Raw genomic sequence first — 23,914 nt, 5'->3', positions numbered from 1 at the left:
GAGATAGATAGATAGATAGATAGATAGATAGATAGATAGATAGATAGATAGATAGATAGATAGATAGACAGACAGACAGACAGACAGACAGATATAGGAAGTATAGTAATGTATTCTCTACCTGGTTCCTTTGAGACTGCTTTTAGTCATGTAGTGACCCATTGCTTGGCATTTTAATGAAGTAATAAACCCTGAGTAGCACCTTGATTATCCCCTTAAGCCATGGAAGGAGCAGCAGGAAGGGTGGCTATATCTGTTAAGAGAGAGACAGCTTAGAATTATCACTTTTTTGGCTCAGGTCTCCTGGTAGCAAAATCTAAGTCCATTGAAGGGTGAGACAGGACAAGATCCTTCTCCACCTTGCTGTCAGCACCTGGAACAAGCTTATTCGTGGGTCCCTAGTAGTTCCTTTCTCTTTTATATTTCTTTTCCTTGTGTAGGTGACTTAGAGAGTCCAGAAATCTGCAAATGAAGTGGCATCAGAATTCACTGAAGTGGTTGATTGTGGTTACTTATGGTTGTAGTAGCAGCAGGAACAGACCATTAGCAAGAGAAACATCTCCAATAGAGGCAGGGGGCACTGAAAAGAAGATTGACCCAAGCTAAGAGTTTTATCAGATTGTGCCCAGCTAAAGTAAAATGTTAAATGACTAATTAGCAGTAGCCCCTCAAACTGTTTTATATTCTGAGGAGATTTAACTGCTCGCCTCTCAACAGACTATAATAATAGTTATAAGTTACTAAATACTACTTAAATTATTCTGCTAATTCTCACTTTTATTCCATATTTAGCCTTCTTTCTGTGTAGGAATAAACTACTTGTCCAATACCTGATTCATATTGTTCATCAGATACCTTTGTAACTCCCATCCCCTTTGAGCTAAGGAACAACTTAGACCTGTGAGGCATAAGTAAAATCATCTCTAATTTATACAGTTTGGAGGCTTGCTAATGAGTCAATGGGTGTGAGAAAAAGAATCCCCCTTTCTGTAAGGACAAGCTCCCCTAACACTGAGCTTAGTCAAATAGAATGTTGGGGTTCGGGGTCAGAACAGGGAATGTTAGCAATACCCACCACCATATTCCCAGCTTTGGTTTCTCAAGCCAAGATATATAAAATTCTCTGTTTGGCACTTAAAGTCCTTCACACCCTAGCCAAAAACTACTTTTCCAGTTACATAATATATTACTCCCTTTCCTTCACTTAAGAGAAACTGTTCTTCTTGCTATTCCTTACTCTCATGTAAAATAAAATAAAATATCCAGAAATGAGTAGGATATTAAGGTATAGTAACATTCATCAAGCAGAACTATATAAGCAAAAAGAAATGGATTTATATTGCAAGTTATCTGCCAAATTGACATCAGAAATGATTCATCTTTGCTTATTGTGTTTGCATTGCTTGCTGAATAACTGAACACAAAGAAATGACTCCTGCTGAAAAGCTATTATGGCCTATTATTTAAGTGTTCTATTGTGTTTCTTTGAACAAAAAATCTCAAAAATAAATTCACTTTCCCATTTAGATACATTGATGAAATTAGTTGAATGTGTTACCAACAAATAATTATGATTTTAAAATCTATTCTATCTCCCAGTACCTACAGAAAGATTTTTCTATAATAGTATAGCATATGATCCCAAAGCTATTAAACTGTGCATACCCTTTGACCTAGTAGTAGTGGTACTTGGTTTACTATCCTCGAAGAGATTAAAAAGGAGGAAAAGGACCCAAATGTATAAAAGTAATTATAGCAGCTCTGCTGGCTATAGCAGGGAGTTGTAAGTTGAAGGGCTGCACATCAATTGGGGAATGTCTGAACACATTATAATATATGGATGTGATGGAATATTATTGTGCTGCAAGAAATGATGAGGAGAATGGTTTCAGAGAAATGTAGGATGTCTTGTATGAACTGATGCAGAGTGGAGTGAGCAGAACCAGGAAAGCAAGTTATGCAATAAAGACAATATTATAAAGAAAATCAGCTGGGCAACGAGGGTTAAGTGACTTGCCCAGGGTCATACAGCTAGTAAGTGTCAAGTGTCTGATGGCAGATTTGAACTCAGGTCCTCCTGAATCCAGGGCCAGTGCTTTATCCACTGTACCACCTAGCTGCCCCAAGACCAAAGAACTGATCAACACAATGACCAACCACAATTTTAGAGGACTCGTGATGAAACAGGCTATCTCCTTCATGATAGAAAGGTGATTAATTCAGAGTACAGATTGAGACATTTTTTTTTCATGTTCAAAGAAGGAATTTGCTTTCCTCTACTATAAATGTCTGTAACAGGAGATTGTTTTTCTTACTCTTTCAGTGGAGTGGAAGCCTTCCTTAATTCCTCTTAATTCTAGTGCTTTATCTCTATTAGGTTTTCTAATTAATATGTTGTCACTCCTTCAGATTGTAAACTTCTTGAAGGCAATAAGATCACAAACTTAAGATATAGGCAAGTGATAAGAACAGGAATTGTGGAACAGGGGTAGTCTGGGATCATCAACTCAATGCCCAGAAGAGAGGCCAGCAGTGTAGGGATGCCAAGAGCTAATCATGGACTCAGCCCATGAATTTTTGGAAGAAATTATATTAATTTTTAAATGAGTTTAAAATAGTATTATAATTGAAATTATAGTGATAAAGCATTGGAAAAGAAATTAGAAATATAGAGGAGAGACTTGGAAAGAGAATTAATAGCTCACCCAAATAACAAATATTCTGGAAATTAGAATGGTCCAAACAGAAGTTAATTAAACAGGCCAAAAGATTTTTAAAATAGAAGAAAATATGTAATATTTCACATTGAAAACAGAAAATGTGGGAAACAGATCAAGGAATGTCTGTAAGACATGGTAAGAAAAAAGAACCTGCATATCATATTTCAAGAAATCATGAAAGAAAACTATACAGATCTTTTAGAACCAGAAGGCAAAGTGAAAATAGAATAAATCCACTAATTTCCTCCAAAAAGAAACCTCAAAATGAAAATTCTCAGGAACATCATAGCTAAAATCTAGAGCTACTAGATCAAGGAAAAACAAATACTGAAATCAACCAGAAAGAAAGAGTTCAAGTACTAAAGAGCCACAGTCAAAATCACACAAGATTTAGCAGTTACAAGTATAAAGAAGTGGAGAGCATGGAATATAGTATTCCAGAAGACAAAAGGTATAAACATCACCAGGAATAACCCAGAAAAATGACCATATTCCAATGGAGGAGGAGATGGACCTTGAAAGATATAGAGGGCTTTCAAACATTTCAATGAAAAATCTGGAGTTGAATAGAAACTATGAAATACAAACATGGGAATAGAGAAAAACATCTAAAAATACAAGTAAGTGATAGAAAATACTTTAAAAGGCTGAACTGATTGCATTCTAATGAGGAGAGGAAGGGATGATACATGTATGCCCTAAGAACCATAATATCAGTAGGGGTCATAGAAGGATGAAAATAAGATGGAGGGACTGGGAGTGATTTTTTGTTGTGTTTGACAGAACATGATCTTTTCATCAACTCAGAATCAACTAATGGAGAGTAAAGTGAATAGAACCAGGAGAGCAATATATACTATAACAAACTTTATCTTCACACTTATACTCCTATTCTTTTCCCTTATAGTGCTAATCTTAGTAAAATTTAACACATTGTCCTGCAAACCTTCTGGGTCAGAGATATAGCTTTTCATTTATAGTCTGTTCTCATCAGCAGTAACCTTTTCTGTTACTAGAAATGTAAGCCTCACTTCTTTTTTTAATACAAAAAGTATTTATTAAGCACTATATGGGAGTCACTGTGTTAAATGTTGGGTATACAATACAAATACAGGGAAAAAAAGTACCTGCCCTAAAGTAGCTTGCATTCTAAATATAAGATCCTTGACACATCAAGGATTTTGATAATTTAAGACAACTTCCAAGTGTTTTGCTCTCTAAGGATATCTTTTTTAAAAAAATAATAAACATTTTTGGTGCAACTAGGTGGCACAGTAGATAAAGCACCAACCAGCCCTTAATTCAAGAGGACCTGGGTTCAAATCCAGTCTCAGACACTCGACACTTACTAGCTGTGTAACCCTCATTGCCCGCCCCCCCCAAAATAGTAATAAATATTTTTATTTAAAGTTTTGAGTTCCAAATTCTATTCCTCCTTCCCTCCTTACCCTCCCCCCTCGCCGAGGTGGTAAGCAATCAGATATAGATTATACATGTGCAATTATGTAAAACATTACCATATTAGTCATTTTGTATAAGAAAACTTGAAAAAAATGAAAGAAAGTGAAAATAGCATGCCCCAGTCCATGTTCAATTAATATCAGTTCTTTCTTTGGAAGTGGATAGTATGTCCTTTGGAATTCATCATTAGTCCTTTGGGATTGTCTTGGATTATTGTATTGCTGAGAATAGTTGTCATTCACAGCTCATCAAACACTTTTGCTGTCATCGTGCACAACATTCTCCTGGTTCTGCTCATTTTATTATACATCAGTTCATACAAGTCTTTCCAGCCCTTTCTGAAGTCGTCCTGTTTGTCATTTCTTATAGCACAATGATAATTCATCACAGTCATATACCATAGCTTGTTTAGCCATTCCACCATTGATGAACATTCCTTTGATTTTCAATTCTTAGCCACTACAAAAAAAGAGGTACTATAAATATTTTTATACAAATAGGTCTTTTTCTCTTTGGGGGGATGTCTTTGGAATATAAACCTAGCAGTGGTATTGCTGGATCAAAGGGTATGCAAAATTTGATAGCCCTTTGGGCATGGTTCCAAATTGCTCTCCAGAATTGGTGGATACATTCACAACTATACCAACAGTGGGTTAGCATCCCAGTTTTCCCACATCCCTTCCAACATCCAACATGTTCCTTTCTTGTTATATGTGCCACTCTGATAGGTGTGAGGTGAAACCTCAGAGTTGTTTTAATTTGCATTTCTCTGATCAATAGTGACAGAGTATTTTTTTCATAAGACTATAGATAACTGATTTCTTTGTCTGAAAACTACCTGTTCATATCCTTTGACCATTTATCAACTGGGGAATAAGCCTCACTTCTGCCTTCAAGGAATGGCCATTACAAATCAAAAGCATATTCATTTCTAACTATCCCAAATATGAAAGGACAATTCAATTTCATTTTCCTTATAATGTTTACTAATCCAAATTTTCTAAAACTATTAATAAGAGAAATGGTATATTTTAATTTTCTCTTTTTGTACTTTCCCTGTCAAACTCCTTAAACATCCATCCATCAAGTCAACCTTACAGAAGCTCCATTGAGGGATGTGGTGAGCCCATGTAGAGGAATCCCCACATACATCTAAAAATGCTATAGCCAAAGAAGACCAGGTTCCTGTATCTGACCATCTAATTTCTCAAGGTTGCCCTTCATCCACACCGTAGTTCTCCCACTTCAACAATGAATTAACCATAAAAGCATTGGAAACAACCCCCCCTTCCAACTAAGGCCAGATATGCTGGGCTAGACCTACCTCAAAATAGTTCAATGATTCAGGTTAGGGAGTGGAATACAATGGAGCACTCTTAGACCATAAAACAAAATAAAAATAATGTCACTTGTTATAAGATTTTTAAAAGGATATAATTTCTAATTAAATTCAAATAAAATGCTACTGTACTCCACTTTTGCATTCACCTTAGAAAACTATAACACTACATCAGGAAGGTATCCCCACAGGGTAATAGACAATTCACATACAAAATTACCCAAAAAAGCAAGGTTACAAAAGTTGTGGGGGTGGTAGGAAAACAGACACATCAATCCACTGGTTTTGTGAGCTATAGATTGGGCCAGCCATTCTTGAAAACATTTTGAAACTATGCCCCAAAAGTTATTAAGTTGTGTATGCCCCATTTCACCCAGTAATATAACTACTACTAGGTCTAAATCCCAAAGAAATGAAAGATCACTGCCCTACTAAAAGAACTACTTTGTCTCCAGCCCTGGAGTAGTGAGAATAAGTCTGAAAAAGTAACATTTTTAAATCATATACTCTATGAGTTGGAAGGGACCTTAGAGGTTCTTGTTTTAGAACATTTTTACCATTTAGGCAAATTAAGATCAGATTATGGAGAGCCTTGAATGTTGGGCTAAAGAATTTATATTTTTATCCTATAGTGAGTGAGGTGTTATTAAGAGTAATGAGATCATGGCAGCTAAGTGGCGCAGCTGGCCCTGCATTCAGGAGGACCTGAGTTCAAATCTGGCCTCAGACACTTACTAGCTGTGTAACCCTGGGCAAGTCACTTAACCCTCTGCTCTGAAAAAAAAAAAAAAGAATGAGATCAAAGTGATAGTTTAAGGTATTTTAAGTAATATAAAGGCATTTTAATGGATCTCCCTCCTTGTAGTCTCTGTCCTTATAATCAACCCTCCACAAAGTTCCCAAATTAATATCCCCTTTAAAAAAGTTTAACTTTCATGCATTTTATTCATATCATTTTCCTGCTCAAGAAGCTTCATTGACTCCCTATTGCCTCTGATATAAAATATGAACTCCTTAACCTGGCATTTAAAGCTTTCCACAAGCAGGTTCCAACTGCTTTTTAGACATCTTGAACTGGATGTCCAGTTGATGTCTTAATCTCAATGTGTTCTTAACTTTCTTCCTAAACCCTGCCCCCCTTCACCTTTCCTATAACTGTGGAAGGCAATGTCATCCTCCTAGTCCCTCAGGCTCACAACGTAGAAATCATCTTCACAATCTCTCATCTCCCATGTACAAGTTGATGCCAAGGCTTGTCGATTTCACCTTTATAACTTCTTTCCTCTATGCCCCCTTCTCTCCTCTGACACTGACACCAGTCTGGTACGAGCCCTCATCACATTACACCTGGATGATTGCAAGAGTCTGATGGTGGGTGTGCCTGTCTCAAGTCTCTCCTTACACCTATCTTCCACTAAAGTGATTTTCCTAAAGCACAGATCTGACCATGTAACATCCCTACTCAATAAATTCTAGTGGCTTCCTATTGCATCCAAGAACAAATACAAATTTCACTGCTTGACATTCAAAGCCCTTCATAACCCAGCCCCCTCCTACCTTTCTTTCTTGTGCCTTATTCTCCAACAGATACTCTTCAATGCAGTGACACTGGCTTCCTGACTATTCTACAAACAAGATACTCCATCTTTCAGCTCCAGACATTTTCTATGGTTATTTCCCATGCTTGGAGCATTCTTCCACCTCTGCTCTGATTACTGACCTACCCACTTTCCTTTGAGTCCCAAATAAAATCCCACCTTCTACAGGAAGCCTTTCTTCTTTTAATTATTTTTTGTTTATCCTGTATATAGCTCACTTTGTGTATATTTATTTGGATCTTGTCTCCCCCATTAGATTGTAAGCTCTTTGAGGGCAGGGATTATCTTCTGCCTCTTTTTTGTATTCTCAGTACTTGACATAGTATCTGGCACACAGTAGTGGCTTAATAAGTGTTTATCAATTGATTTCCACATGCATTTTTATTCATTTTTTAAAATTTACCCTTCAGGCACTACAAATTCCTGTTAAACCAAACTATAACCTTTCCTCTTAACATCCCATCTCCCATATCTGCACCTTTGTGCAAAATACATTTGTTCATTGGGAAAAAGATAAATGTTTTGCTTTCTAGAAATAAATAGAAAAATTAGTCTATATAAGACCAGAAACTAGCCAATTTGTTCTATTGTTCAAATAAAAGAACATCAGCAATAACAACAAAAAGCAGTAGCAGCTGCCCCCTGGGGACCCATCCTGCCAGAGGAGATTGGAAGTTGGCAATCTTGAGCTTAGAATGCATTCCCTTATGTGTAGAATGCTCTGCCTCCTCACTTCTACCTCACAGAATCCCTAACTTCCTTCAAGGCTTAGCCCTAGCACCAGTCCCTACAAAGATCTCTTCCTAATCCCCAAGTTGTTATTATCACGTATTCACCTACTTCTACTTAACAGTCATGTGATGGTGTGCTGCCATGCTACTAAGTAGAGGTTGTCAGTCTAACCCTTTTGTAGGTAGGTCATTCCTCCCCTTATGCATGACTTTCCTTCCAGCTCCTTTGGCTTCCCGCTTCAGGAAGGGAAATGTCTCTCAAACTAAGCCCAGGGAAAAAAAACAAAACAAAACAACAACAACAACAACAACAACAACAAAAAGATCTGAAATTCTATGTCACTACTAGTCCAGTCAATCAAGCTGAGAAGTAACACTGATTGTTATTCTTTATCTTTCCACTGGACCCAGAGGAGAGAGTGAAACTAATGACTTTGCACAACCCAGCTTCACTGAAATCCAATTCACTTGCAAGTCATAACCTTCCTTTTTTTTTTCTTTTTTTTTTTTTTTTAGTGAGGCAATTGGGGTTAAGTGACTTGCCCAGGGTCACACAGCTAGTAAGTGTTAAGTGTCTGAGGCCGGATTTGAACTCAGGTACTCCTGACTCCAGGGCCGGTGCTTTATCCACTGTGCCACCTAGCCGCCCCAAAGTCATAACCTTCCTAATGCCATCAGTCCTCTGAGAACAAGGGACAAACAACCATTCATTGCCCAAAACAGATGTCATTAATCTGGAGTCCATAGATTCCACTGATAGATTTCAGAGGGACTAGGAACTTGGATGAGAAAATAAATAAATATTTTCACTAACCTCTCTCTAACTTAAATTTTAGTATTTTATTTTAGCAATAATTTAAGCAAATTTAGCAAATTTTAGCAATGATTTTAAAATATTCTGAGATGGGGTCCATAGATTTCATGGGGGGCCAAAGGGGCCCATAATTTAAAAAAAAAAAGGTTATGAACAGGGGGCAGCTAGATGGTTCAGTGGATAAAGCACCAGCCCTGGATTCAGGAGGACCCGAGTTCAAATCCGGCCTCAGACACTTAACACTTACTAGCTGTGTGACCCTGGGCAAGTCACTTAACCCTCAATGCCTCACAAAAAAAAAAAAAGAAAGAAAGAAAGAAAGAAAAAAAAAAGGTTATGAACACCTACCCTAGAGGGATCTCCTTATAAATAACTTCTGTGTGTCCTGGGAATTTTTTTTAAAGAAAGAATTAAGTTTTCTTCTTCCACTCTAAAACCCCAGGCAGCAGTTGGTGGCAAAAATAATATGGTTTTAAATCTATCTATCTCTCCTCCTACAAGGTGCTTCCCAACTGCCCATCTCAACTACATTTGAGTAATGACACACTTAGGTTGGCAATGCTAACAACATTTATCATAATTGCCATCTTAAGAGATAAAGTAAACAGAAATGTAAACAAACCTTTAGGAAACAGAGATAAGTCTTTTATGCCTCCAGGAAGGCATTCAGCTCCTCTCCTCTCTGAAGAGAGAATAAGGGGGAAGAGGGAGGAGAATAAAAAGTAAGGAGTCTTGACTTGTTCCAGTAATGAGGTGCCAGGCTCATGTCTCTAGTACATTATTTGACCATATCATCTCAGCCTCAGAAAACTGGTACTAACAAAATTATGGCAGATGCTCCTCCCTCATCTACTCACCCAGGCTATGTAGTGTCCCACTTTTCATTACTTTACTAGGTTTTTCATCTCCCAGCTCCATATACATTCTAGTGGCTTCTCCTTCCCACAATCCATTAGAGTACAAGGGACTAGTCTCTGAGTCAAAATCATCCTGGAAAGTTATGGGGTCAAGACAAAACTCCCTGGGGGTTCAGGAGGGTAAAGCTGGGGAGATTTCTGCCTGGCTGGTGGGCATTCATCTCCAGTGTCCTTATCTCCATGGAAATGTCAAGACAGCGCTACATTCCTTCCCTCGGTCAGAAATTTTGGAGTCTCTTTCAAAATCAGTCACGGTATGCTTGGCATCAGCAAATATATATGTATCAAAAACATCAAAATAAACTTCAGCATTTAACAGAACAAGGATGATTAATCCTTGCTAGAATCACAGGTAATCACCTCAAGGCATCATTCACAGCAAACATACCATAACAATTCACTCAAAAGACACAATCTAGGATAAAGCATCACTTGAGAAGCTACTTTGGTGACTATAGTTATAAAGTACTTGCAAGACATAATAAATTCATATATCACAGGAATTACATGCATAAGCATAGAACACAAGCAAATATGCATAGCAGCCAAACAAAGCAAAACAATAACATCGATAAGCTTAAAGAATGACAAAATATGCATAAACAATAGCAAATATTCACATAACAGCAAAACAATGCATAACTAACAAATATATGGTGCTAACATGAAACTAGCACATGAACAACTATATAATAAAACAGAAGCATAATCAAAACATATGCAATTCACATGTGTAGCAATTAAATGCAAGACACAAATTACAAGGGAGAATAGTATTTTCATATGCCTGTATATAGTTTTAGGCCAACCATTCCATTTCACTGGTTCAGGAATGGCCAGAGCTATTATAGACCAACTCAGGATTCATGAAAACTAAAATTCACAGACCTGGCAAATTTATATGTGTGTGTGTGTGTAATTATATATGATATAATTATATTAAATATATCGTTACCACATGTGTATGACATATATGTACATATATGCATATAATAAACATATATGTGTTTATTTTGAGGCATGAGAAGTTACAATAGCAGTTTTAAGGCAGAGATTTAATGGTTCTGAGTTCAAGTTGGATTCAGCTCTTCTCTCACCTCCAAGACTACATGAAAGTATATCAGAGGCAGCTAGGTGGCACAGTGAATAAAGCACAGGTCCTGGATTCAGGAGGACCTGAGTTCAAATCCAGTCTCAAACACTTGATACTTACTATCTGCGTGACCCTGGGCAAGTCATTTAACCCTCATTGCCCCACGAAAGAAAGAAAGAAAGAAAGAAAGAAAGAAAGAAAGAAAGAAAGAAAGAAAGAAAGAAAGAAAGAAAGAAAGAAAGAAAGAATCCATCTTGCACAGCTAGAGATTGTGTTGGATCTGTGAAGCAATGTGCCCTGAACTGGATGTGGAATACACACACACACACACACACACACACACACACACACACACACACACATCTAATCACATCCAATCACATCCAATCACGAGGTTAAGCCTTCCCTCACAAGTGTATTCAGTTACCTCAGAGCTGCTTTAATTTATAATTTGGCCATCTAATGACTGTTTGCTGGCATACATATTATAAGCACTCTTCCTGATTTGCCCTACAGTTTTCACTAACTAGGTTCTGATACCACAAACTAGTTCACAGTGTCCTAAGTGGGCCACAACTATTTTTAGTAATGATCATAGGGATTACCTGCATCATAGCCACTAGCAGGCAAAGACAATACCTGATATGATAAGAATGAATGCTCTGTAGATGAGAGGAGGTCCAGAGAGCCCACAGTTTGGAGGTCAACTGGTAGATTTTTTTTTTCGTAATAGTATTTTTTTTCCCAATTACATGTAAAGATAGTTTTCAACATTCATTTTTGTAAGATTTTGAATTCTAAATTTCTCCCTCCCTCGCTTCCTTACCCCTTCCCAAAACACCAAGCAATCTGATATGTTATATATGTACAATCATGTTAAACATATTTCCATATTAGTCATGTTGTGAAAGAAGAATCAGAACAAAAGAGGGAAAACACAAGAAATGAAAAAAACAACAAAGTGAAAATAGTATGCTTCCATCTGCATGCATAACTCTTTTTTCTGGATGTGGAGAGTATTTTCTTCATGAGTCCTTTGGAATTGTCTTGGATCAATTTATTGCTGAGAAGAAGTTTATCACAGTTGATAATCACACATTGTTGCTGTTACTAAACACGGTTCTACTCACTTCACTCAGTATCAGTTCATGTAAATAGTTACAGGTTTTTCTGAAATATGCCTGCTCTTCATATCTTATTGCACGATAGTATCCCATTACATTCATATACCACAACTTGTTCAGCCCTTCCCCAACTGATGTAAATCCCCTCAGTTTCCAATTCTTCACAAGTGGTGTATCTTATGGACCTCTTTTTGAAGAGAAGAGTAAAGATACTATATTTTCAGGAATGCATGTGTAACATTCCTCTCTCACAATGGCACAGACCCTACTTTCTTTTTCAAGGAGAGTTAAAGGTTTAAAAGGCTAGAAATTAAGGAATTGTGTTGTAAAGGGTTTTAAAAACCAATCAGAGGAATTTTTATTTTATTCTTGAGGCAATAGGGAGTTACTGTAGTTTACTAAGTAGGGGATGACATGATCAAACCTATTAGAAAAATCAGAAAAAGCAGAGTATAATGGGAAGACACCAGAGGCAGGGAGAGCATGTAAAAGACCATTGAAATAGTCTAGGCAACAATCCTAAATGATTATTGATGAAACATACTATCCACCTCCAAAGAAAGAACTGATATTGATGGAACAGACTAAAGCATGTTATTTTTCACTTTTTAAATTTTTTTCTTTTAATCAAGTTTTCTTGTACAAAATAACAAATATGGTAATGTTTTATATAATGATACATGTATAACCCATATATGATTGTTAGCCACCTCAGGGAGTGGGGAGGGGAGGGAGGGAAAAATTGGAACCCAAAACTACAAATAAAAATGTTTATTATTTTAAAAAAAGAAATAGTCTAGGTAAGAGGTGATATGGGTCTGAATTAGAGTTGTGGCTGCATATCCAGATAAAAGTAAACATATAAGATTTAGCAATAGATTAGATATGTAGGTGGATAGGAGTGAGGACTTGAGGATAACAGGGAGATTGCTAGTTCAGGTAACTGGGAGAATAGTGGTACTCTAGACAGTAACAGTTTGGAAGAGGGAAAAGTTTATGGGGAATATAAGTTCCATTTTGAGCAGGTTGAGTTTGAGATGTCTACAGGACATGCATTCCAAGATGTTCAAAAGGCAATTGGTGATGTGGGACTAAAGGTCAAGAAAAAATACTATGGCAGGACATATAGATCTGGGATCAAGATGATAATCAAAGTCATGGATGCTGCTGAGCTCTGCAAGAAAGATAATATAGAAGGAAAAAAGAAAGTCCAGGACAGCCCTGAGGGACATGCATAATTAATTGTTTTGACAGATAAAGACTCAGCAAAGGAGACTATGAAGGAGCATTCAGATAGATAGAAGAAGAACCAGAAAAGAACAGTGTCACAAAAACCTAGAAAGGAGAGAGCATCACGGAAAAGAAGATAATCGACAGTGTCAAATGATGCCAAAAGGTCAAACACAAAGAGTACCTAGGAAAGGCCATTAAATTTGGCAATTAAGAAACCATTGATGACTCTGAAGAGATTAGTTTAAATTGAATGATGAGGTCAAAAGTCAGATTACATAAAATCTGGAAGAGTGTAAGAGAAATAGAAGTAGAAACACCTAGGGTAGATGGATTTTGCAAGAAGTTTATTCAAGAAGGGGAGGAGAGGATGGTATGATCAAATAAAAAACTTTTTAGGACAGGGGAGACATGGGTGTGTTTTTAGACATTAGGGAAGAAATCAATAGATAGGAAGAGGCTGAAGATAAGAGAAAGTGAAAATGATACTGGGGTCAATCTATTGAAGGCTGAATTTAAAGAGAGGATGGTATTCAAAATGCTTATAGAGGGGTTGACCTTGGCAAAGAGAAGGGCTACTTATTGACTTGACACTGGAGTAAAGGAAGAGAAAGTAAAGGAAGATTCTGAATGAGATGAGATCAGCAGAATGGGGAAAGGACAAAAATGGTCTCCATTTCTTCAGTGATTTATGAGGCCAGATCCTCTGAAGAGAATGGGGAGAAGGAATGCCAACAGAAGTTGAAGGAAAGAGACCAGAATTTTTAGAACAGACACTATGGGAAGAGGCATAGTGAATCAAACAGAAGATGTATGTAAACTTAATTTATGCCATGTGGCTTTTCAGTTTTCCCAGCAATTTTTTACCCCAAAAGCTGGGTTCTCTCTGTTTTTATAAAATCATGCAACGATGGTTCTTTGTCTCCTTATCTTGAATGTATGATCTGTTAAAGTGATCAACTTTTCTCTTTCTTTTAGCCAGCATCAAATAATTTTGGTTATTCATTTGTAGTATAATTTGAAATATGGTACTTCATTTCCACTTTTTAAAATTATCTCTCTGAGATAATGTTCCTCCAGATAAAGTATATTAATTTTTTCTGTCTATTAAATAACCCTTTGGTAGTTTGATTGGTATGTCACTGAATAAGATTAACATCATCATGGCCCAACCATAATTAATATCTCTCCAGTTATTTAAGTCTATCTTTATTTCTGTAGAGAGTGTTTTGTAACTGTATTCATGTCATTCCTCCATGTGTGATTGGTGAGTCCCTGCCTGATATTTTCATTTAGTGAGAGCCCAGACTCACTGCTCCCTCTGCACTATTATCTCATCCTCCAACCTGTTCTCCCTATATATAGACTGCCTGGCAACCTGGGGATAATGAAAACTTGCCTGAACTCATTACTCAAAGATCATTGTTATTGTTCAGTCATTTCAGTTGTGTACAATTCTTCAGACACCATTTGGGGTTTTCTTGGCAAAGATACTGAAGTGGTTTGCCATTTTCTTCTCCAGCTCATTTTACAGAACTGAGGCAAACAAGGTTGAGTGACATGCCCAGGGTCACATAGCTAGTAAGGGTCAGAGGCTAGATTTAAACCAGGAAAATGGGTCTTCCTGACTTCAGTCCTGGCACCCTATCCTTTGCAACGCCTAGTGTATTCCCAAATCATCATACTTTCCTCATCCCAATGATCCTGAACTACCAGAATTCATTTTATATTGCTGGTTCCCTTGTCCCCATCCCACTTAGCCTGACCCCACACTGATATTCCACTCAATATCTACCCATCCTTTCCATGGTGCTCTCTGGAATTACACAAGAAATTAACTTTTTTTCAAATCCAACTTTTCCTTTTTCACTCCGTCCATCTTTTTGTAATCACTGAGACTTGACACCCTCCTAATGACATTACATCCCTGGCCACCCTTTCCAGCACTGATTGTACTTTCACTCAGGGGGTACCCTGACTCACTGGTTGTGATACAAGAATCAGAATATTCCTTGCTCTGCAATGCCACTTTCAGACACTTCCTCTACCACCATCATTCAGTAACCTCTGATTCTTTGAAGTTCATTCAAGATGCTTTCATCACCCAGTCAAGATTCTGATATCTGTTATCTACCAACTTTCAAGACACTATCTTTCTTTCCTTAATGAGTTCAGTGTCTGGCTTAAAGTCTTTTGTTCCTCTATAACTCCTTCCCTCATACTAGGGAAAGACAACATATATACTGATAGTCCCTCAAACACACTAACTTCTTAATTCTTTAGTTTACTCATTTCCCATGACCTACTACTTAATTCTACTTGAGACACCCAGAGATGGTCATACTCTTTATCTTGTCATCATCCAAAAATGTCCCACTTCCATGTTCATGAACCCTGAAGTTCATTTATCTCATCATATTTTGTCATTTCACATTACCTTCTGCCTTACAATCCCTAAACTCTGTTTTTCATTATCTTTCTTTCTTTCTTTCTTTTTCTTTTTTTTTAAGTGAGGCAATTGGGGTTAAGTGACTTGCCCAGGGTCACACAGCTAGTAAGTGTTAAGTGTCTGAGGCCAGATTTGAACTCAGGTCCTCCTGACTCCAGGGCCGGTGCTCTATCCACTGCACCATCTAGCTGCCCCTGTTTTTCATTATCACCATGACCTCCAAACTCTCTACCCATCATTCCTTTCCTGAGCTTTGCACTGGTCATACCTTCTTCCCTTTTCTATATTGATCCCTTGGTGAGCAGTTCAACTCTACACTATCTTCTCTCGAGTACCTTGCCACCTTATCCTATTGATAATCTTTCCCTGTCAAGCCTTAGACTTGGATTATACCCACCACCTGGTGTCTTTTTTCCTACACATATGCTACTGAATGAAAGTGGGGAAAAAATTACAAAACCAAAAGTTAGTGTGTTTGAGGGACTATCAGTATGCATGTTGAATTCCCTTAGTAGGAGGGAATGAGTTACAGAGAAACAAAAGACTGTAAGCCAGGCACTGAAATCATTAAAGAAAGAAGGAGAGTGTCTTGAAAGTTGGTAGATAACAGAATCTGGTTCACTACAAATTTATATTATATAATCTCAGCTAGGGCCTCCATATAGCAAAGCAATCTTTCACATTTCCCTAATGGATTCACTATATCACTCATGACAGAAACTTTTCCAAACCTTTAATCCCTCTTCAAAACCCCCATAATTCCTCTTCCACCCATCCCCGTAATTAATAACTTACTCTCATATTTCACTAAAAAAAATTAGTCCATTTACCTAAAGCTCCCTTTTCTCCACTCCTTCTCATCTCACATCACTCAGGTGCCTTCTCCCAATATCTCCTCCTTCACGCCTGTCTGACATTAAGAGGCAGTGCTTCTCATTGCCAAAGCAAAAACTTCTTCACATGTGCAAGTGATTCTATTCCAATTCACTTTGTCAATCAGATTTTCCCTTCTATCATCCCAACAACCTCATTAATCTTCAATCTCTCCTTGTCAAACGGCTACTCTATTGAATCCTACAAACAGGACCATGTCTCCTCCATTCTCCTTCATTTGATCCATCCATTCCTGCTAGTATGGTCTTATCTTTCCTCCCTTTTGTACCTAAACCCCTTGAGAAGATAATTTGCAAAGGACACCTCTATTTCCTTCTTCTCACTTTCTTTTTAGCTCTCTCTGCAGTCTAGCTTCTGACTTTATTATTCAAATTGAACTGTTCTTTCCAAATTACAAATTACCAATGGTCTCTTTTTTTTTTTTTTTGCAGGGCAATGGTGGTTAAGTAACTTAAGGGTCACACAACTAGTAAGTGTCAAGTGTCTGAGGCCAGATTTGAACTCAGGTACTCCTGAATCCAGGACCCGTGCTTTATCCACTGCGCCACCCCAACCAATGGTGTCTTGATCGCTACATCTAATGATCTTTTCTCAATTCTTCTCCTTCTTGACCTCTTTACAGTCTTTGACACTATTAATCACCCTCTTCCCCTAAAAAGGACAATCTCTCTCTCTTATTTCTAGGTTTTTAAAACACTTCTATTTCCTGATTCTCCTGTCTGACTTCTCCTATTTAGTTTCCTTCGCTGGATCTTCATCTACATCATCCCCACTAACATAGGTGCTCACCCAACACTCTGTCCTGAGCCCTAACTCTATACTATTTCACTTGATAATATCAAATCTTATGGACTCAACTATTATTTCTATGTGGATGGTCATCAGATCTATTTATCCAGCCTTAACTTCTGTCCCTGACCTTCAGGACTGCCTATCACACATCTCAAACATTCCATAGACATCTTAAGCTCAATATATTCGAAATTTAAGTCAATATTTTCCCACCTCCCCCTGTCTTCCTCTTCTTAACTTTCCTATTACTGTCAATACTATCATCCTCCCTATCATATAGGCTTGCAACCCAAGTATAATTCTAGCTTTTCACTCTAATCAATTGTCAAGTGTCATTGATTCTACCTTTACAACATCTCTCAAAAATGACTCCTCTCCTCTTATACTTCCATCTGTCTAATGTGGACCTCACTATCTCACTCCTCGACTATTGCAAGAGACTACTTGTCTCTATTTTTTCCTAATTCCAGTTCATCCTACACTCACCTTTTAAAGTTATCTTCCGAGGTCCAAATATATCACTCCACTATTTGATAATATCCATTGGCCCCCTGTTACCTCTGGGATCAAAATAATATTTTGTTTGGATTTTTAAAGTTTGGCCTAACTTGGTCTCTTCCTACCTTTCTAGTCTTCTTTAATTTACTCTCCTCCATATATTCTACAATACAGTTACATTGACTTCCTTACCATTCTTCAAGATACCCCACCACTTGACTCCATGCCTTTTCAGTGGCTGTTACCCATACCTAATATTTTCTCTCTTCTTGTTTCTGTCTCCTAGCTTCCTTTAGTTGTCCATTCAACTCCCATCTTCTGCAAAACAAACCTCCAAAAAACAAACAAAAAAACCCCCTTACTTTGTCCCTCCCAGTGCTTGCCTCTGAGGTTATCTCCTTTTAACCCATATACATCTTATTTGTACATATTGTCCCCCTGCCCCATTAGATTGTTAAGGAGCTCACAGGGAGTATTTTTGCTTTCTTAGTATCCCCAGTATTTAGCCAAGTACCTGGCACATAAAAGGATCGTAAGTACTAATTGTCTTAATTTGATTTGCTTCTTAGTAGGGTCTCAGATTATAAACATATGTGTGTGTATACATACATACACACGTATATGCATATGCATCTATGTATACCTATACATATACACATATATTCTTGCCATCATCATTTTGCTTGGAATTTGTCTTTCTCTTACTGTTACATTTTGTTGGTAATATGCAGAAAGGCTGGTGAGTTGTGTGGGTTTATTTTATATCCTGCTGTTTTGTTAAAAGTTCCATTTTAATTATTTTTAGTTGTATCGCTATGCTTTACTCCTTCATTCCTCTCAAAGCCTTCTTTTTTTTTGGGGGGGGGCAGGGCACTGAGAGTTAAGTGACTTACCCAGGGTCATACAGCTAGTTAAGAGTCAAGTGTCTGAGGCTGGATTTGAACTCAGGTCCTCCTGAATCCAAGGCCAGTGCTTTATCCACTGTGCCACCTAGCTGGCCCCTCTCAAAGTCTTCTGACTCTCAAGACTTCATTCTCTACTATGCCCCAAAATTTTCTTTTTCTGGACAAATATTCCTCCCAGCATCCTTCCTAGCCTGAAAGTTCCCCTTTCCATGGTTTCTTCCTCTGATTGGTCAGTTTTTGTGAGAACCTCTATTTTAAAGAAAATATCCGGGCCCACTCTGTTCCTCTTAGCTCCCCTCCTAATTCTCTGGATTTCTGTCATAACCATGCACTCACTTGGACATTTTCCCCCTCCCCCCACCTTTCAGTTTCCTTTTATGTATTTTCTTTCCTCCTTAGAATGTAAATTCCTTGAGGGCAAATTTTTGCCTGTGCTTCCAGGACTTAGTGCATTACAATACATAGTAAGTGTTTAATAAATGTTTGCTGAACTAAATTGATTAGGATTCTTCCAGTAGACCATCATATGATCTACCAAAGAAAGAATTTTGTTCACTCTTTGCTAAGGGTTATTCCCTCAATTTTATATTCTTGTTTTATTGTAATAGCTAGCATTTCAAATAATAGTGAACCACATAATGTTAGTGATAATGGGCATGACCATGTAATCATGGTGATAACAAGCAACTTTGTTTTACCCCTGATCTTATTGGAAAAGTTTCTAACATTTTTCTATTACATATAATGCTGCCTCTTAGCATTACATAGCTTCTATTTAACATACTGAGAAAAAGGATCATAAATTCTAGTTTTTTATGTTTTTAACAGAAATAGTTGTATTTCACCAAAAACTTTCAGCACTAATTAATATAATCATATGATTTCTAATATTTTTGTTATTGATGTGATCTATTGTGTTTATAATTTTAGTAATATTAAATAAAATTTTCATTCCTATAAATCCAACATGGTCATAGTATATAATTTTTTCAATAATTTTCTATAACCTCTGTGTTAATACTTTATTCAATACTTTTGTATCAATATTCATTAAGGATATTGGTCTAAAGCAGAGGTTGGCATACTATTACTAGGATTATATTCCTTCATCATACTATTCATCTTCTTCTGAATGTGATCTATCTTGTCAATATTCCTCTTAAAATATGTATGGGGCAGCTATGTGGCACAGTGGATAGAGCACTGGCCCTGGATTCAGGAGGACTTGAGTTCAAATCTGACCTCAGACACTTGACACTTACTAGCTGTGTGACCCTGGGCAAGTCGCTTAACCCCAATTGCCTCATCAAAAAAAAATGAGATGTACACAACTGGACATGATATTCTATATATGATCTGACAAAAGCAAATACAACACTATCACTTTTCTTGTTCTTCACATAATATTTTAAGTGATGCAGCCTAATATCTCCCAACGGGCAGCTAGGTGGGGCAGTGGATAGAGCACTGGGCTTGGAATCAGGGAGACTCATCTTCCTGAGTTCAAATCCAGCCTCAGACATTTATTAGCTATGTGACCCTGGGCAAGTAATTTAAGCCTGTTTGCCTCAGTTTCCTCATTTGTAAAATGAGCTGGAGAAGGAAATGGCAAACCACTCTAGTTATCTTTGCCAAGAAAACCCCAAATGGGGGTCATGAAGAGTCAGACATGTCTAAACAACAACAAGAAGATTTCCCTAACATTTTTGGCTGTCTTGTCATGTTGACTTATATTGAGCAAGTCAGCTTCATATGAAAAGATGATGATAATGATAGCTGACATTTGTAGAGGAACAGCCCTGAAAGGAACACGCTATTGTTATCTTCATTTTACTGTGAGAGTTGGAATAACGCCCCCTGCTGGGAGGAACATTTTGTGAGCTCTGGCCTGAGGACAAGCCATGTGGCCTTGGCATCAGGAATTGATGTTTGCTCATGAGTACTGTCAATCAAAGCTACCAGCCAATTAGCTTGGAGCTCTGTGTGTGTGTGTGTGTGTGTGTGTGTGTGTGTGTGTGTGTGTGTGTTTGTATGGCCCTGTTTCCATTTTCCAGGGAGGCTTCTCGGACAAAGAAGGGGTGAGGCTCTCTCTCCTTCACCCAGGACCTAGTTCTGAGTGGAGCTGAGATGCTGGCTCCCTGAGAGAGATAGATGAAGGAATTTTGGCCTCTTTCTCTCTGATCACTAGATCCTAATGCACCTTAATAAATGCTTAAAAGTCTAAACTCCTGCTGAGGCTCCTGATTTATGGCAACCACTCATTAGATTTTTAGACAGTCTAGCTAGAATTTTAGCCCCTTACATTACAGATGAAGAAACAGAGGGAGACAAAAGTTAAATGTCTTGCCCAGGGTCATACAGCTAATAAAGCGTCTGGGGGAAGATTTTAACTCAGGTTTTCCTGACTCTGGGTCCACCTCTTTCTCCATTGTACCACCTAGCTCTTTGAACTTTCTCAGTTCCAGCAAATGATTATTTTTAGACACAAATGAAGGACTTTACATTTATTTCTATTAAATGTTATCATATTAATTTCGGCCCATTATAGCCTATTGAGATCTTTTGAACCCCAATTTTATAATTCTATGAATTATCTATACCTCTAAACTTAATGAAATCACAACTTTTATAAATATGCTATGTCATAAATGAAGTATTAATATGAAAGTAAAACAGAATGGGGTAAAATACAAAGCTCTGAAATACTCCACTAAAGACCTCCAAGTTAACATGGATTTATTCATCAATACTCTTCTTGTTCAGCATTCAACCAGTTCTGAGAGTACAAATCTTTCCATCTTGTTCACAAAGATATTTTGAGATACTTGTTCGAATGCCTTTATAAAAAACTTAGTTCTACTACTTCCATGACAATTCCCATGATCTAGCAGAGCTATTTATAAAGTGCTTTGCAAATGTTAAAGTTCTATATTAATGCTATAATTATTAATAACTATTATTGTTTAAAATAACAATAATTAGCAGCCAAATAAGATCTTTTTTAAAAGGAATTAAAGTTAGCCTAGCATGACTTGTTCATGATGAATCAGTGTTGAACTTTATTGAGGACATAAATGACATGAAACAACTGAGGGAAAAAAATCAAAGCAGCAGATAACTTTTGCATATGTATGCTGTGAGGTCCTGTACTATAAGACTTTACAGATCTGTGATCATATCCAAGGGTGTACCTTCTTCACAGGTACACTCACCCAGGATTATTCTGTTCATCCTCCATAGTGGTTCTTCATGTTGTGCCGAAGGCCTTTCTATGCTTCTTTTAATATCCTGTAGATATCTGTCACTGCTGTCATTGGGGGTGCCTCTGTTGGTATCCACACTCTTGCTAAACAACCAGCCTGAACTTTTCCTACTTTTCTAGTCATATGCATACTTAATTATTTTATGCCACTTCTTATTTGAAAATGAAATTTTGTAAAATGGGAAAACCAACAGCCAGCTTCACTATGCAACTTTCCATTTCTCTTTGTATTGCCTGAAATTCTGATTCAGATAGAATGTCTTAGTATGTATAGATCTTGAGTTGCCATAATTCAGGCTACAGTGATTTCCAGAGTAGTTCCTACAGTGATATTTCAGGAGAATGTAACATTCTTGATGACAGGGACTTTTTTTGTCTTGTATTACCAGTTTAATCACATAGTGAGTTCTTAGCAAATATTTATTGAGTTAGGTTAATAGAAGGATGTTGAATGTCTTCTCAACCTTTGCATATTCCTGATGTCCAACACAACACAGATTCTAGCAACCAAGATGGGCTCACTGATAAGTACTTTAGAAAACAAATTAATATACCTCTTACCCTGTAACCTAAGGAGATCTGGGTTTATAAATGGTTGCTTTGAGGCAAAGATATTAGTTAGCTAGCTAGCTAATATTCTTATGTGGGTAGAATGTGTTTCTGTCTTAAAGCAGACAAAAAATGATCTATAAAGAAGTGTGCAATACTCCTGACTATAAGCAAGACCAAGCTATGCCTGACAATAAGATCCCTAACTAACCCTATTTTACTTAAGGCAAAGAAATTTAATGAATTATTGGAATTATTAAAGGTGTGCTTCTCATCATCACTACTGATCATCGTTCAAAGATCTGTTTCACAAATGACCAATTGATTAATAAGGGAATTACTATTTTTGTTGCAAAGCTATACTCTTACAAATCTCTTAAATGGAAAAATGCAGTATATCTCTGAATGTGGAGTTCACAATAAAGCCTCCCAAAAGCACACCAAAAGCTGAAAAAATGGTATTTATGATGACCCAAGAAAATGCCCATCTTACATCTTCCTTCCCTATATGTACTCTTCGGTCTGGTGACATTTGCTTCCTGGCTTTCCCATGAAGAAGACACTCTATCTCTTGGATCCAGATATTTTCTCTGGCTGTCCCCCATGCCTGAAATACTATTTCTTTGCTCTGATTATTGACCTCCCTGGCATCTTTTACATCCCAACTAAAATACCACCTTCTATAGGAAGCCTTCTCCAATCTCTCTTAATTCCACTGCCTTCCCTCTTTAAATTATTTGTTCATCTTATTTATAAGTAAGGTGTATTTACTTGCTTTGTAAATGTGTGTTTCCATCTTGTCTCTTCCATTGGATTGTAAGCTTCTTGAGGGCAGGAACATTTTCTCCCTTTTTGCATCTTCATCTCTTAGCACAGTGCCTGGAACAGAATAGGTGCTTAATAAATATTGATTGATTGAATAATCAATAAAATCATCACCAAATCCTGCCAAATTTAAAAAAGCAACTTGGAGAAATCAACAAACATAATTACCTACTATGTGTCAGGCACTGTTCAAAGAAAAAAAGCCTAAACATCTTCTGCTTTCAAAGAACTTACATTCTAATTGGGAAGAAAGCATATATCAATCAGCACATACCAAAAAAACCCCACAAAAATGAAAACAAAAAAACACAGTAGATGAAAAGTAGCCTTAGAAAGGAAGGCACACATAGGTGTGGGGACTGGGAAAGACCTCCTAGAGGAGGTCATTTTGATCTGATTTTGAAAGGAAGTCACAGATAGAAAAGGAGAGCATTCCAGGCATGGAAAATAGCCAATACACAGTCATAGAGATGAGAGATATGGTGCCCTGTGGGAGGAGTAGCAAGTAAACCAAAATGACTATGGTCTAAAGTGAATAGGGCAGCTAGTTGGTGCAGCAGATAGAATGCAAAGTCTGGAGTCAGACACTTACTAGCTGTGTGACCCTCAGTAAATTGCTTAACCCTGTTTGTCTCAGTTCCCTCATCTGTAAAATGAAGTGAAGAAGGAAATGACAAACCACTCCAGTATCTTCACCAAGAAAATGCTAAATG

The sequence above is a fragment of the Dromiciops gliroides genome, chromosome 2 (genome assembly GCF_019393635.1).
Source record: "Dromiciops gliroides isolate mDroGli1 chromosome 2, mDroGli1.pri, whole genome shotgun sequence".
Classification (NCBI taxonomy): domain Eukaryota; kingdom Metazoa; phylum Chordata; class Mammalia; order Microbiotheria; family Microbiotheriidae; genus Dromiciops; species Dromiciops gliroides.
Note: the sequence above shows the minus strand (reverse complement) of the source record.